Here is an 18,265-nt window from a genome sequence, read left to right on the forward strand (position 1 = left end):
TTAAAAATGGAATTTGGAATTCTGCATGGGCTAGATGTGAAGGTAGCAAATCCTAATGAAGCAGTTTTCAAAAATCTCTGCATGTAGTGTGTATTCAAGCCTTCATTTGAAGCTGAAAGACATTATGTTGTAATCTGAAAGAGGAAAAAAAATGGGTAAAACGTAATTTCAACAAGTAGATTGAATATAAATCTGGAAAAGGTAAAGGTTGTTCTTGAGTGGCCTTCTCCCAAAAATAACATAAGTGAAGAGATGCCATAAATTTGTGAACCTCTACAAGAAGTTCATTAGAAATTTCAATGGCATTAGTGCACTATAACATATTGTACAAAAGGGAAAGTATTCATGGGCCAAAGCAGTTAAAATAAGTTTTGAACTACTAAAAAATAAGGTAACCAAAGCTCCAATTGCAGTCCTATACATTTGTTGTGAAGCATCAAAGTGGAACAACAATGTCATGGCCAATGCATCAAGTCAGAGGCATCATAGCTTAGTCACCATGAGAAATGGAGATAGTTAGTTTGAAGAAATGAAGGGTGAATATACTACTAATCCATATTTCAACAAGGTTTATAAGGATCTCAGTGCCTCAAGAAATAACTTATTTGAAGATTATGTATTGGCTGATGAGTTCCTATTTAAAGGTATCAGTTGTGCATTCCCAATGGATCTAGAAGGGAAGATCTAATTTCAAAAATTACATTCCGGAGGTTTAGTTGTACACTTGGAATGGATAAGACCGACCTATACTTTATTAAGTGAAGTTTTCTTTTTTTCTGGCCAAAAATAAGGAGAAATGCCAGTAAATTTTTTACTACTTGTCAAATTTTTCCGTTAGCTAAAGGAGGGAAGAAAAACATCAGGTTATATACACCCATACATGTGCTTGAGAGACCATAAACAGATACTTCGATTGAGATTGTCTTGGGGCTGCCACAAACTCAGAGAGGTAATGACTTTATCTTTGTAATTGTGGATTAGTTTTCTAAAATGGCGCATTTCCTTCTACACAAGAAAACTAAAAAAAAAAAATCATTTTATTTTCAAAGAGATAGTGACCAAGATACTAAATTCCTTAGTCACTTTTGGAGGACCTTGTGGAAGAAATTGGACAGAAAGTTACAGTTCAGCTCAATATATCATTCCCAAACAGAGGTAGTAAATAAAAGCTCGGGTAATATGTTACAAAATCAAGCTTCTGAAAAGCTGATGCAATGGGATCAAATTGGCACAAGCTCAATTTGCATACAACTCCAGTGCTAACAGATGTAAAGGTACATCTCTTTTCCAAGTTATTTATGGAGATAATCCCAAGGTGGTAGGTAGATCTACTTGATTTTCCTGAGAGGATAATAGCAAGCAAGAAAGAGAATGTGTTTCATTAAGTAAGAATGAGCTATAGTGCACTTTGGAAAGGAAAGGTACCCTCAGAAGAATTATAACAAGCTCAAACCTAAAAAGATTGGGCTTTCCCTAGTTTTCAGTCAAATCAATGACAATGCCTATCTTTTGAAGTTGACTGAAAATATAGATATCAATCACGTTTTCAATGTTGCAGACATTCATCCTTTTCAAGTTGGAATAAAGGATACAAAGATTATTTAAGTGCGTGAATTTAGTCAAAGTCTCAAGGTTCATATTTTAAAGCATTGGGGAGGATGATGCATTCCTAGGCCCAGTAGCTATGAGATATTTTAGAGATTGCTTGCCCACCAATTTATGCCAAAAATACTTTCTCTTAGCTGTCGAGGTAGATAAGATATGTCTTGAGCTTTCGTTTAGCTACTAGGATATGTTTCTTGTCTTTTCCTCCATGCGCAACTGATAGATTTGTAGGAAATGATCGATGATTATAGCAAGCCTTGTTTTTCAAAAGAAAATTATTGAATATCTGTAGCATAGGACAGATAGTGCAGTTGGAGAATCTTATCCAGATTATGGACTGCATCATATTATGCATCTTTATTTATTTTACGAGTTCCTGAAGGATAATTTTTTTTTTTTAGTATTCCAGGTAGTAGGAACAGGTCTGTAATTGGTAGCTTTCCTACGAAGAGAAAATAGTTGTAACTGAAATTTTTTTGTGCTTCTTAACCTCGCTAATTGTAATTGTCCCCAGTATATTGTTGTACATTGAGTGTCTTTAAAGGTTTAAAATCACAATCTGGAGGGTTTTATGCTACTAGAACAGAGACATTATAGCAGAACCAACATACTTGGAAAATCTTTAAAATAGAACTTGAACTTCCCTCTGCATGCTTCATTTAATGGATAAGGTATAAAGTTATTCGGTGTTGTCCCCTCCACCTGTGCAATGCAACTGAAAGTTTCACTAGATAAGACTTAAGTTTACAACCCAAATATATGTCAATCACTTTCTCTGATGCACCTGCTGCAAACAGCAAACAACTTTAACTAGCACTGGGAGTGTATGCACACCTCCACTCAATCTTGTATAAACCTTTGATGTGCAAAGAACAAATCAAACAAAGGTGCCACTTCTCCATCACCATATATACATCGCATGCTGTCATGCAAAGTCCTGATGATGCATGAGATAGCAAATGCAACATTGACTTCAAAGTATAAAGGTAGCAGCAATGAAGAAGTTGTGGGAAAAACGACTCATTGTAGGTAATGACCTCTTGCTTATAAGTTTCTTGGTAGCTACCCGAAAGTGCCAAAGGAAAACTCTCTTCTCTTGCTATTACATATATCTCTTGAAAAATATCTACAGGAGTAGCCCTTACATTTGCCTTTCCACTGGGTGTAAGTTACAAGAGAGTGCCTAAAGTAATTTCCTTTAATACAAAAAGATTTTGACATTTGGATTGAAGGCACTGATGAAAAGCGCACCCTCTTCTTGTTGCCATGATGATGAAGACCATTCTAGAGAGCACATGTGGTAGCATCCATGTGTTGGTTTGCATTAATCTTCACAAATTAGATCCTCCCTGACAAATAAGTGTGCCTTCTTTATGTTCTGGTATACCTACTTGAATTGTTCTCCAAGTTCCCTTCATCTATGGGCATAGGATAAGACAAAACTTTTAGCATAGAAGTTTATATGAAGCTTAGATATACCAGTCACATACCATTCCTCCTCTTTGCAAATGTGTCCCAATCTAAAAAAAAGAAGAAAAAAAAGGTATTCAGTTCTATTTTACATACGAGGGTGGCTTTTAATTATGTTGATATTAGATTATCATTATTCTTATTTAAGATATAGTAGATTTTCCATTCGGACAGTAGGATTATCTTTCAGATAATATATTTGTCATTCTTCATGGAGGAAGTCATAATAACAAGTCTTGAGTATGAGAAGTAAACGACTATGAAGCATGGGAATTTAGATTTGGATATGTTGAAATATGCTATATGTCACATTAATGATTATTCTATGGGTGGTGGAATTTTCTAGTAAGAACATAGATTGAATACCATGGACTTGTGTAAGGCTTACTGTGATAGTTGTTTTTAATTATCTTAAATTAAATGAGAAGATCAATTCGTAGAGAATTTGGGATTTTAAAATGGAAGCTTATTTAGTCAATAAAAGACCAGTGAAAATATTAGAATACACTCTTACCATTATTCTAGTGTTGAATAAAAATGCTGTGAAAAATAATGTGTCTCTAGTTTTGGATAAAAGGACCCTCAACTTTCTTCGCAACTTTTGTGGTCACTCGCCACTTGTGAAAGGAGTATTCATCTTTAGAGATGCGGTGCCATTTAGAAGGGAAATACTAATAGCAGCAAGGCAAGGGAAATTATTCCATTCATTTAATTATTTCTCATTTGTCTAGTCATATTGTGAGCTGCAGTATATATCATGAAATTGTTTTAGTACTAGTAAACAATGATTAAATATATAATAAATTTGAACCTTTTGACATTTAGAGGACATTTCTCTCAAATTACAAAAAGAAATTAAAGTATGAAATCCATGTTGGAAACAATTTATGAAGTTTTGAGTCTTTTATTTTCAAGATTAACTAAATGGGTTTGGAAGATGAAAAACCATCAAATTGGAAGAGTGGGACTTTTATATTCATTAAAGTTTTAAAGAAATTATATGCATAGAACTTATACTAGAGCACCTTCTAGTGGAATTGATAGTGCACTAATCCGTCGCTTGCCATTATTTTTTGGTTTTGGTACCACCTTATAGCATATCCGGGTTCAAATGCTATTTTCCATGACGGACAGTTGAATCTGTTTCAACTCTAATTGTTATCGAGGGGTTCCACAAGGATGTCACATGAACATTTATGATGCCTATTTTAACGTAGATAACCACCTATGTTAAGGTTCTATTGTTCAGTTCCATGTTGTTATTTATGAACATTATATACATTTGATTGGACACGTGAAAATCAATTGATAGATTTGGTATTGATGATGGAAATGTTGGATGTATGACCAAATGTATGACTTACTTGGTTACAATTGATCTAGTGCATGACTTGTCAGAGTTATTGTTGCATCGTATAGGCTTATATAGATATGATTTATCTAAACAATGACTTAGTGAAATTATGATTTATCTGATGTAAGATTTATTTCCAGTATGAACAACAAAAATTGACACGTGGACATTGGGCTTAATAAACATGATGTTTAAGATCATGTATCTATGTCTATTTTGTGGTTATATATATGCATGGATTAGAACTAAACTACAGATGGGAAAGAACCGTATGATAACCAAGATCTACTATTCCATTGGGAAGGTTGAGCCAACCAATGAGGAAAGGTACGATGTACATTGTTCTAACATTTGATATCTACTTGATATGCACTCTTATGACACGAGTAAAATGCAAATGACAGGTGGCAAGACGACCTGACTGGATTATTCGATGACAAGTCCAACCAACTCTGTAGTGTGGTCCGTATTAGGGTGTTGACCCTAGTTCTGAAGGAGGGGTGGAGGCATTTCCCATCGTGTATCCTCTGAAACCTGGAATCATGGTAGGGCAGTGGTGGACACACTCCCCTAGACGTGTGATGACGATTGTCAGTTGCCTGCTGGGGAAGTTAGGTCGATGTATTCGACGCTTCCACCATGTTGGTTTTATCAGTGGTTAGTATGGTCGTTGCCACTGATAAAGCAGCAGAGGATAGATAGGGTGGGAACAGAAGTAGGTCAGGTTGGATAGGAGGATATAGATTAGTTGAAGACTCTTGACAGGAAGTAATGTCATTGTCTGACTTAGCAAATTTTATTGCTATAACTCTCTATGATCTGTTATGCTTTCGAACTCCTTGTATCTTTTCATTCTAACTTCGGGACGAAATTTTCTGAAGGAGGGGTGTATGTAATGCCCCACTTAAATCTTATCCTGCAAATTTTATTAATGTTTACATTATCTGTAAATATTGATAAATATTGGTCTAATATAAAACTCATGATTTCTATTATTCAAATTCCCAACTTACCTTCTCAAATTGAATCTTAGGTAGGATATGGTCTCCTTCCATTATTTCAAATAATATATGAATTCATCTCACATTCCCCAATGTACCCTCACATTTACTAGGGAGAAGACATGGTCCTCTCCATTTAATTACATCTCACATTCCCCAATGTACCCTCACATTTACTAGGGAGAAGACATGGTCCTCTCCATTTAATTACATCTCACATTCCCCAATGTACCCTCACATTTACTTGGGAGAAGACATATTCCTCTCCATTTATCTATATATATATATATATATATATATATATATATATATATATATTCATCTCAAATTCCCAAATGTACTTTCAGATTTACTTGGGAGAAGACATGGTCCTCTCCCATTAATTTCCCAATTTTATATTCATGTCACATTTCCAAATGTACTCCCAGCTTTATTTGGGAGAAAAGAAGTCAACTGTAAGGATGGATGAGAAGTTAATGACATTAATGAGAGGTGGTTGAGATGGAGAAGAGAGGGAGGGTATAAAAAAGGAAGGGGAAGGGAGAAAAGGGGGAGGTTGGGCCTTGCTTATGATTTTGGGGTTGGTTGTGATTTTTTGGAGACCTTAGGAACCTGTGGAGGTTTCTTGAGTTGTTGAGAGGAGGGAAATATTGTTCATCTTGGTTTGGAGCATTCATCTTGGACATACACACTACACCTGGTTGGACTTGGGCTCGGAGGGCTAGGGAACCTGTGGAGGTTTCCTGGGCTAGGAATTATTGCCTAGTTGGCTTGGAGGTAAATCCAGTTGGGTCCGTCATGAGGAGGGTTCAACGGTAGTGGCAGGACAAAGGCATCTCCACCAGCCACCGGTACAGGTATTCCTCCATAGATTACTCAAGTAAAATTTATTATAATTTAAATGGTAAAATTTTATTTGTTTAAAAGTCTTGTAAGTAAATAAACTATTGCCTCTTATTGCATTTAAGTTCTTCAGAAATAGTTCGGTAAGCAGACCCTAGGATAGTGCTCTTACAAAAACCATCCCACTGCCATGACAGATCTATGGTACTTTCTTGAAACTACACATTGTGACCTTTTGAGTTTTCGTGTAGGGTTTTCATTTCGGCATTTTTTCTAGTTTCAATTCTCCCTTTGTTGTTCATAGTCCCTCTACAAATTGCTATAGTTTCGACCTTTTGTGCGCTTTTTTTGGGTCTGTTAATCTAATCCTTGGTTAAGATTTTTTTTCTGTGACACCCATGTCAATAGTTTGAACAAAACTGGTAGGAAGCGAACTTGTTGAGACTTATGAAGAATATACGTCTCTCTTCTAACAGGTCAACTGTTCCAAGGATTTAACGATGGCATTGTCAAAGATTTCACTTCCGCATTTAAAGGAAAGCGAGGTAAATTTGTTGACTTAGAAATGGCATTTGATATTTATTTTGTGAATGAAGCTACTTCCCTCTCCACAAAAGGCGAACAATGGTCCAATAACTCTCTTGTTCGAGAGATCACATGGCAGAGGTTTCTAGAGAACAAGGACAAGGGTTACTACATAAAAGGGATGCCTGTGAACTATCTCAAATTGAAATGGAGAGATTTCTTATATTTGATACATCGTTACATAACTTACGAGGGTTGATATGCACTGGTGTTTTTGTATCATATCAAAATTTTGATGGTTTTTCTCAATAATGATTTTAGTTTTCCCTATTTCTTGCGCAAGGGTTTAGCCAAAATGGCGAAAATATATTAGTTTGACTGTAAAAACCCAAATAGGTTGCTCTTCCACCATGGTCAAAAGACAAAGTCAAAGTGAGACCTAGATTTCTAAAGAGACGAAGGATGAATAATATACCCCATTTACTCTAACATATGGAAACCAAATTGAAGATACCTAAATCTTATTGCTATTCTTAATAGCACAATGCTGGGAGAAGAATAAGAAAGAACATGAAGACATCTTGCATGCAATTTGCATATTTAAAGTGCATATAATTTGAATATTTACAATAATATTCAAAAGGATTTTTTGAAATTGAATTATTATTTACTAAGGTTACACACATAATAGTCAATTAAAAGAGGAAAGAAAGGTCACATGGAAATGACAAAGAAATGAAGGCCGAAGATCTCTCATGTGCATATTGAGGATTGATCTCGAGTTTGGATGTCTTTAATTTTGTTCATTTAATATTTTTAGTTATAAACAACGATATAAACATACCAGGAAGCTTGTTGATAAATAGTTTAGTAACGTGAGTAATATTAAAGTTGACGAGGACAATAATTTTCCCTATAAAATACTTCCAAATAAATAGTTTATATAAATATATATATTGAAATCAAAAATAATTATTTTTGTTATATTTATATAAAAAAATTGTTATAACTATAAGAAATTATAAAATTTACTTTAGATTATTTCTAATATAAAAAATAATGCAAATAAATTCATAAAAACTTTATTATAATCCAAATGAATTATAAAAATTTACATAAATACATTTAGATGCTCAAGTACCCAACCACCATTATCCACTCTCAAGGAATTTTTTTTTTTGCCTAGAATTTTTTATTAACCTTCGGTTTAGTCTAATACAAATCTCCTGGCTACTTTTAGAGTGTCAATGTGTTTATTTTACTTCAAATACATTCAATAATATAAAATTAGCCAAAGAAATACCAATACAACTTCCAACCTTTCAATCCAACACCATTCAATCTTCATCTTTCATACCATGAGTTTTTCTTTTAGATACAACCCATAGATTTCCATCTATGAAATTGATCATCTGTATTGAGCTTCTACAATTCAAAATATTGTCATTAAACTTCTCCATGTCTAATCTAAATTTGTTTTACATTTCTTTCAACATGATCTCCTTTTATGTAAGTTTCCAATCAATCTAATATAAGATAAAAGCAACTGTGTGCCTAGTGTTAGCCTCCTGTTGCAACAGGGTATCATTTTTCATGATTGACATTTTCACATGCCAAATATGTCATACTTTGCAAGCTGCAGTGTTCCATATTTCCAGAAGAGACCAAAGGAGAAAGCCATGAAGTGTACTAGTCCAAATGCCACTGCTGATTCCAATTTTTGATGAGTTGTTCCAGTTTTGAAGAGCTTTCATTTAAGGGAGGTTCAAACAGTTTAATCTTGGTCTCCCTAGGTTTCAATTTCCTGTTTTAGAATATAGAGAATGATATCTGTCCAAACAGTTTAATCTTGGCAGATCTGTAGATAGGTAGAGAATCAAAGGGACCCAACTGTTTAATCTGGGCCCTGGCAGAAACAAGTGTAGATTTAGATAGGAAAAATTCAAAAGAAAAAATTGTAAATCTGGGTTTGCAAGTCTAAGTGGACCCAAACCAAAAAGAAGAAAAAATGTTAGGAGAATAGGCTGGGTAGGTAGCTGTGTGGTTGCAGAATGATAATTTATGATCAATTTTGTGGTACAAAGTGTTACATTTTTACAGATCACAGTGCAGGCAGTGTTCATGCAAAGGAGCTCAAAGGTGGACATAACTAACTTCCCCCTTCTTCTAATTCCCCAAGTCCCTTACTAACTTCCCAAAGAGGTCAAGATCTGCTTGATTCCTCTGAGATTCTTCATCATCCATATCAATTGCCTTGGTGAAGATCTGCTTCACTCAAGGATTTTTATTTCTTTTCAAGGTCTTTTCCCCAAAATAGCCTAAGGTCCCTGACCTTAGCGCTTGTTGATCACCGTCATAATAACTACTAACAATATTATATAATTCCCTATCAGTCTTCCCCCTTCCCCTACTAAAACTTTGTATATAAAATTCCCCTATGTAAATATCCCCTTCCTGGCAATATAGCCATATTTTTATAAGTCCGGGGAAAAACGGTCCATCCGGGGCTGTTTTTAGCCCATCCGTGTCTTAAAAGGGATTAATCCGGCACCTGGCCAGATTAATAACCTCTCCCCTAGCCCTAAACCCTCAAAAACCCCCTTTTCCGCCCCTAAACCAAAGTTTTGTGCACAAATACATTGACCCGCGTGTATTAAACCCATATAACCCCCGTAACCCGCATAAACCATTGTTTAGACCCACCTGCGCACATATTAAAAAGGGAATATTCTCTGTATATTCTGCGCCCATATCCCCCAGCTGTATTATCTTGGCCGCCAGCCATCGGATCGTTCGCCCCACAGATCGATGGTGGGTGGGCCTTCCCATCTCCAAAACGCCTGAGCTTTAGCGTCTGGGAGATGGGCGGTATTACCGCCGTACCTCCCGCCACGCGTCAGCTCCTGGGCTGTGGCGGAGCCCCCTCTGACAAAACCACTCCCCCCCAAAGGTGGTGCGCCACAAAACCACTTACCGCCTCCTGCCCGGTGACGTCACCACTTACGTCACCCCCCTGCACAGTCACCGCTTACGTCACCCCCTGCCTAGTCACATGTCGAGTCATCTGCCTGCGTGGCCCCTTGCCACGTGTCATGCCACGTCACCATCCGTACATGATGACGTCATGCTGACGTCATCCCGCCACGTCATCATGCTGACGTCATCGCTGACGTCACCCGCCGTACAACGTCACGTCATGCTGATGTCATCAACACTTTTTTGGCGCGAAGGGAAAAAATCGCACTTCGGAGCCCCGGAATCAGATTCTGAGGCAGTTTTTGATGAGCGATTTGCGATCGCTAGATTTTTTGGGCCTGAATGGAGAATCTTTAGGGAATCTTTTCATTCTGCAGCCCCCAGCAGGCCCGAAAGGCACCGAATGACCCATTTTTCTTCGCGAAGCTTGCCGGGAGGACCAGAAAATAGTTTTGAAGAAAACAGAGGCCGTACAGCAGCCATTAAATGATGATTTAACACACAACACGTCAATAAAGCATCTGGTTATTGCCAAAGAGTATCAGAGGAAGAAAAGAAGCCAAAGAGTATCAGCAGAAGATTTTTAGGGGCTCGAAGCACCTGAACATTGATGAGCCCCCCCCAGAAAGTCAAATCAAGAGGCATAAGCCCATCCTTGCCCTCAAATCACAGTTAAAGCTTTAAATGCAGACAGACAACAGAGATGCAGAAACCCATACACATTTATTTCAGAAAACACTGCAGCAAGCCACCAAGGATAGCATCATTTATTCAGTTTTGATACGGCGGCCCTGAGCGTAGCCCGAGATATTTTTTGCATTTATTTCTGGATAGGATTAGGTTAAGTAGTCATTTTTCTTTATGACCTGATTAGGTCAAGATGTAATAAAGGAGCTTTGTAGACAGTTTTGCCCTATATATACCGCCCTCTACATTGTTTCAAGAGGTGGTTGATTGAGAATTTTCACCAGAGACTCGCATTGTATACCTGAGTTTTTTCTATAATCAAAGATTGCTGAAAGCTTGGAGAGCAAACTGTCTGATGTAAATGAATGTTTTTGGAGATATGAAGATGGAATTCTTGTGCTGCAGCCTGAAGCAATAAGTGCATCTCACCTCTGTTTATTGTTTACCACTATCTACATAGCAAAAAGAAAGAATAGCCTAGAATTAGTTTAAATACTCTCTATGCTCAATTTCTGTTATTTCTTTATGTTTTCCTCTGATTGAATTGGTTATGAATATGAATTCCTCCTGGCTCATGTTTACCCCAATTCACCTGTGTTTGCCAATTATCTAGGGATTCTATACTGCCCCTAGGTAGCACTTTGTTACCTCCTCTGTTAAGCTGATTGAGAGATTCTTAACTGCCTCTCATCACTTAGCATTTTTCCCATCATTTTAACCTGAAATATTGTTTCATGCTCAGCTATCTTGCTCCGCTTTCCCTCTCTTGTGACCAAATAAATGCACCAATAGTTCTCCTCCTCGACTCCACGCCCAATGGTTTGAAACTTCCAGACTATGCCTTGCCTCTCTGTCTGAAACATCAATTTTCCCACCAAAAACAAAACAAAAACCCTCTGAACTCTAGACCTAGCCTAAAATCCTTTTCAACAAATCTAAATCTAAAAGAGAGAGCCCTCTCTGATTGCAGGATGGCTAGAACCTGCAGTCAAAAGTTGGTCTGTGGTTACCTCGGCCGTATCCTTTTCCAGAGCTTAAGGACAACCTGAGTGATAACATAATGGCGACTCCACTGGGGAATTTCCTCAGATAGTTTCACGAAGAAGGTGAGAAAGCTCTGCTGAGACCATAAATCAAACTTTCCAACTGCTGTTTATTTCTTAAAACTACAGATGAAGCCTGAATGTCAGCCAGGAAGCCTTTGAGACTGTTTTTTGCTTTGCATTAACAGGAGTAAATAAATGATGCTTCAGTCAATCTTCATGCTAGTTTTAAGTTACAAACAAGCTGTCTCAAATTTTAACTAGTCCCTCGTTGATTACAAAAACATTCCCCGGAAAATTACCCAAAAAACAATTCGGAAGCTGGCTCCCAAGAAAAATCCACAATATACAAGGTCTAATCCAGACCCCAACCCTCCAGCTGTTTTTGAAAACCCTAACATAGTCTCGAAAATCGTTAGGAAGCAAGAAAGACAGGAAGATTTTGCTGATTTGAGCCCTGAAACAACTTACCCTAGCAGTATTCCGACTCCTGTCAAGGTTTTGTTCCGTTCAACCCCTGTTTCCCTTAGTTCATCATCTACATCCTGTTGTACTACTTCCACACCTTCATTCACAGCACATACTAGCACTACTATTGTTTCCAGCATTCCAGTTACTCCTATGATCCCCGTTACCCCAGTTGTTCCACTTATCCCAGTTGTTCCACTTATATCTACCAATATGGCTAATAGATATGCACCCCTACAATTACCTGCTAATGCTGGAGCTTTACCTCAAGAGTACCAATCTAAAATCACATATTTTGATTCCACCGATCCTTTCACAGCCCTTCAGCACACCAAAAAGATGCAAGACTATTTTGAAAACTATGAGATAGACGATGATAGTGTAAGAATGAGAATTTTTGTTTAGAGTTTGACAGGTGATGTAAGAACTTGGTTCAGATCACTTGCTGCAAATTCCATAACCACCCCAGATGAGCTTTACCAATCCTTTACCAACAGATGGGAGAAAAAGAAAGACCCCTTGCACATACTAGCTGAATATGATAGGATCAAAAGAGGTCCTCAAGAGACTGTTTTGGAGTACTGTGCAAGATTCAATAATGTATATAACGCAATACCACAGAACTTAAGGCCTCCACCTGATCTGGCCTTGTACAAATTTCCCGATGTATTCGACCCGGATATGGCATACCAGTTAAAAGAAAGAGCTCCTCAAACACTTGTCGACATGCAAAATGTTGCTGTCAGCGTAGAAGCATATTTAATTGCCAAAAGAAACAGAGCTAGAATGGAAAGAAGAACCACCTTTAAGGAAGAACCCTCAGCTTTTGATCAAAAGATTGATGCTATCATCAATGGCCTGCAAAGGCTGGGAGAAAGAGTAGAAAATGTTGAGAGAAAAGCATCATGGGAAGGACAACAGTCTAATACCATAAGGAACCCAAATTTTAGAAAAACATAGAACACAAATGCTGGTAGGCCTAACCAAGACCATGATATAAGACCCCCTTTCCAAGATAATTATGTTGAAGGATCTACATCTAGTTAACCCATAGAGGACACTCACATGAACTTAATGGATCTAAAGGGTGAGCACCAAACTTTCCTGTCCCAAGAAGACCAAAATGAACCTGATTACAATCAGTTTCAGACTAAGTATGGCGAGTCTTTTGATTTTAAACAAGGTTATGATACCGCTGTGTATGAAGTACACAAACAATATAAGTTGAGAACTAGGACCATTGACATTTCCAAACCTAGTAAAACAAAGGAAGGCAAACAACCCAGCAAGACTAAAGGCAAGGTTGTCATAACAGAACCAAATGATATACCTATTCTAAACCCGCATCAAGTCACTGTAGAAGACATAACAGAGATACAGCCTTCCAAAGATCCGCCTTTGCCACCTTCTTCCTCGAAAGAAAGCTCGAACAGGGTTCCAAAAAACTTTCCTGAAGTTGAAAAACCGCACGAAAAAACTTCCCATAGCAGTGATAAACAAGAGCAAAACGCAGACAATTCAAATGAAACAGAAAAAACTGCTATTATCAACACCAAGACTCCACTGGAAAAGCCATTTAACTTAGAGACAGAAATAGCTAAGTTGAAAATATCCATTCCCCTCTCAGAAATTGTTAAACATGATGTATATAGGTAGTGTTACACAGTAATTTGTCACCGTTGGTCACCGTCCCTATCGCCCCATTTCCATACATTGGAGGACGCATTCCAGGACCTGTGAGCAGTGACATAACCCAAAAACACTTGCATTATGTTCCCCTGAGTATGTACTCCATGTTCCCTGAAGACACCTTCTGCAAATTATCCCTGAAAAGTACTCCTTTTCCATTGGCGCAGGTCCACAGTATCTTACCCGCGCCAATCACTGAGATCCTCAAAAGAGGGCGCGACCATTGGCGCTCTGTCACAGAACAACACCCGCGCCAGCCCAGTTTGGTAATGATTTTTGACAAACGCACGCCCATCTGTTTTTTCCCTTCAGATCACGAAGTCTTTTGAGGGAAAAATCCATCTGATAGAGGTCGAGAGTCATCATCTATCCTTGACATCTATCCACAGTGGCTTTTCAGAGATAATGCCAATCCACAATGGGTGTCCTGGTTCATCGAATCTTTCTCCCTTGTCCATCTATAAATATCTGTCCTCATGCATTAGACAAGCTAGAGTTTTTGGAGAAATGCTAGTTGTGATTACGCTTGTCGTGAGTGATAGTGAAGCGTAGAGAGGTTATGCTACCGGAGAGGAGGTACATTGCAAGACACATATAGTTGTTCGCCCAGCCAGAGGAGAGGTTCAACGTTAGAACCTTGGTTGTAACTTTTCCTGTCTATTATTCATTAATGAACGACTGCTATTATAGTTCCAATCTCATTGTCTATTATAGTGATGTTTGATTTATTTCCTTTCTGACTGAAATATAGTTGTGCCTTGGTGGATTTTATGCTTGTATTTGTTTCTTCCTTTGCACGTGCAGGTGTCCGTTTGCAAGGATCGCAAAGATTGTGACCTGCCGGAACGAGGGAGCGGGAATACCAACTCTGCTTCGACTATAGCGTTGGATTCCAGGTTGGTCTCCTTAATTCACCTTTAATGTACAATTAGGAACTTGCGTGGCAGCGTGAATTGATTGTGGCTAGTTCTGTTTTAGGCTAGTGGGATCGCCTCTGTCCGCAGAGGGGATTTACCTATCCAACAATTTGGCGACTCCGCTGGGGAGAAGCTATTTGGAGTTTGTCTTGCATGTTAATTTTCTCTTGCTTGCTTGAGTGAATGAGCTTTCTGGGTCAGTTTTGAGATTGTTCTTTACTTTTCGATCCATCTGAACACTGTCAGCCCGACCTGGGGTCGTGTTATTTATTTTTAAGCCGGCAAGCTTTGTTGGCGCAGTTTTTATTCTGACAGTCGCGCCAGTTGGCGCATGTTGCCCAACAGCAACCCGCGCCAATCTTTTGGTAGCGCAAGTTGTAGGCTGACAGTCGCGCCAGCCCTGTGAATTTTGCCTGTGTGTTGGTTGGAAGCTCTTTCAACTAAGATTTTTATCTTTTTATATCTTTTACAGCCTCTGGAAGTGTGTTGAACCTCTGTTTGACTGGTTTTGCCTTTATCCTTTAGTTGTTTTCTTATTTCTATTGATTTTCGTCCTAGCCCTAGAACATCTAGTGGCTTCGCGTGTCTAGCCTTCTGTGGGAAGTTTCGGTCTTTTGATTTTCCAGTCAACTTGTTGGTTGTGTTCCGCACCTATCTAGTGGTTTGTTAAAGCTTGGTCTTCTATGCTTTGGGTGATTCACTTCTAGCTTCTTTGGATTTTGCTCGACTTCGTTTGAACTTAGATTACATGGTTCATTGAAAGTCTTTGTGTTTCTCCTTGCTTGGATAGTTCATCTTGGTGTTTCAGAATTGGTTCCATTTCATTGAGTGAACTTGGTTTGTTTATACTTGTGAATATCTCTTAAGTTTCGTTTAAATGCATCATGCCATCTTAAAAGAAAGAAAAACAAAAGATCTTTTGCATCATATTAGTGAGCGTTTATTGTTATTTGTTAAAAAGAAAAGAAAAAGAAAAATTTTCATTTCTTGTTATTAGCTGCATTAGGATCTTTGCTGTTTGCTGAATGATCATTTCATTTGTGTAAAGATCTCAACCATCCTGTAGATAGAATTCATTGAATGAAATGGTATAGTTTTGGCATGTAGTTTGCATCTAAGAAGCTTTTGAGATATCACATACGGTAGGACCAAAAAACTGAAACATAATTGAAGATAAACTTTAAAATAAACTCAATGAACATAACAACGCATTGGAACATAACGCAAATATTCTAGAGGTCTAGGTTAGAGACGTGTTCCGGCGTCTTTAAACCTGGTAGATTATCGTCGAGTGGTTAGGTGATTCCTCCACGGTGAAATGATAGGTGCCAATACGGACTGAGCTCCCACGTACCGTCGCGTATATACGGGAGACCCCACTAGGCTATCATCCTTTATCCATAGGAAGCCGATTCTGCCGCCTTACAAGCTGTAATGCACTGAACACAGCATTCGGGAAGATTGACTGCAGTACGGGAAGTCCTTGGTTTTCATCCGATTGCCAAGGTGTATAAGCAGTTTTACGGATTATTTGGTAAACCTTTTTGCCTAGAGTATCCAGAGTAGTCACTTTTGATCCTTTTCGGACTCTCTAAAAGAAAAGGTGCCTGTGAGCTTCTTGTCACTTCGTGCTCATTAAATATTCGAAGGAGACTAGAGTCATCTTTTGTCCTTTTCTCGACTCTTAAAATATGAAAAGGTCAAGTTCAGTGTCTTAAAATTTATTTGGCTACGATAACATTTACCCAATTAGATTTGGTTTGCGTTAGCTTGAGTAGGATTCTTTCTCGCTCAATGGCATCCTTCCCTGAGTCCACCGGCCAAGGTATTCCCCCTGATGGAAACCCTCGTCCATTTCCTTCTGTTGGAAATGTCGGTGTTCAGTATATCGCAACTTTGTCTTTGCCTGGGTTAACCATCGGTTTGCCCGTATGGTTGTTTTCAAACTCGGTGGTCTCGAGTGTCATAACTCCTGTTCCACCACCACCTCCTCCACCCGAACAACATCATGTTGATTCCAAGGTGGACCCCTCCCCTTCTTCGCCTATTGCTGCATCCTCATCTTCTACTTCGCCTGGTGAAACTCTGGATTTAAGTAACCAGGTGGCTAAGAAGAAGAAGAAGAAGACCAAAAAGAAGAAGTCTCCCAAGGGAAAGGTCGCATCTACCCCGAGTATACCTGAATTAGAGCCACCTTCTGCTCCTCTGCGGAAGGCTAAGTTTCCTTGTCAATTATGCAAGGAGGACAATTTTCTTACTGATTGTCCTGGTATTCCCAGGGTCCTAGATATATGGTCCCGTGACCCGACTCGCCCCTCGTCGTCGCAGATTGACGATACCTTATCAACTGGTAAGGGAAAAGGGAAGGTTCGTTTCCCTTTTCGACTTTGTGAAGGTAATCATCTCCTTCGCCTTTGTCCACTTATGGATGAAGCCTCCCGTCTTTTGGAAAGTCTGTCAGCTCCCTTACCCCAACTACCTGTTGGATATCAGCGTCTTTTTACAACTGCAGATCATCTCTCCGCTAACCAAGAGATCAAGCATGATTACTCTTTGGTTCAGCCTTCTCTTCCAGAACCTGGCTATGCTCAGCCTGTTCCAGACCAGTCCCTGGTCGGAAAGAGTGTTGATTTACGTTCATCGTCTACACACCACTTTGTTCCGGGAGTGTTTATCATCAAGGATGAACCATCTGAATCCAAACCAGACGAAAGTCCAAAGGTCCAGATGACAGTTGACCCGGTCTTTCAAAAGGTCCAGATGACAGTTGACCCGGTTTTGCCTTCAGAAGTTCCATCCTCAGATGATATTATCACTGTAAAGAATGAAGACCACACCGTCAAAATTCTATTCATAAACACAGACTCTAATGATCAAGTGAGCATCCCTCTCATTCCTTCACAGCAGGAAGGAAGTTCATCAGAGTCATATCCGACCGTTTATCCGGTCCCACCTCCAAGCAACCTAGTTGTTTCCTTCAATTGGGATCAACTAGGCAATCCTCGGTTACCAGCTTCCATACCATTTCGAATTATAGTCCAAGTCTACCGAATGATTATGGCCGGTACCATTATTGATGAGGGATCTCCTGTGAGCATCCTTTCTTCAACAGCTTGGGAAGCACTTGGTTCACCACTGCTTCTGCCTGAGATGAGAAACCTTACAGGTTTTCATCGAGAAACCGGTCGACCTTTAGGAATTCTTCCCAATGTACCTATCACATTAGAAGGGAAGACCGTTCAAATGGGTGTCATGGTAGTCCAAGGTCCGTTAGATTACAATTTACTCCTTGGGCGAGACTATATTTATCGCATACGTGCAATTGTGTCCTCACTCTTCATAGTGATGTGTTTTCCGCACGAAGGAAGGACGATCAAGATCGTAGACCAACTTTTGTTCCCCGGTTCACACTTCACATATAGTCCTCTACCATTCCTAAATGGTCTTATTTCCACAGGAAATGCCTCAACATCCAGCCCGTCATTCTGATGACGGCAGCTGACCCGGGCGCGTGACTGAAGCCCGGGGGGCATGCATCCTCCTTTTCAAAATCGAGTCTTTCCAAGTGAACCTTCATTCCATCCACTCCGTGAATGCCATGAAGCTTGGGGGGCATGTACCTCGATTTGCATTATCATGCTGGGGGCATGCAAATTTATAGGAAGCATAGTTTTTCGTTTCAAGCTT

The sequence above is a fragment of the Pinus tabuliformis genome, chromosome 7 (genome assembly GCF_031772625.1).
Source record: "Pinus tabuliformis cultivar Carrire ecotype Pingquan chromosome 7, CPIR1, whole genome shotgun sequence".
Lineage (NCBI taxonomy): Eukaryota > Viridiplantae > Streptophyta > Pinopsida > Pinales > Pinaceae > Pinus > Pinus tabuliformis.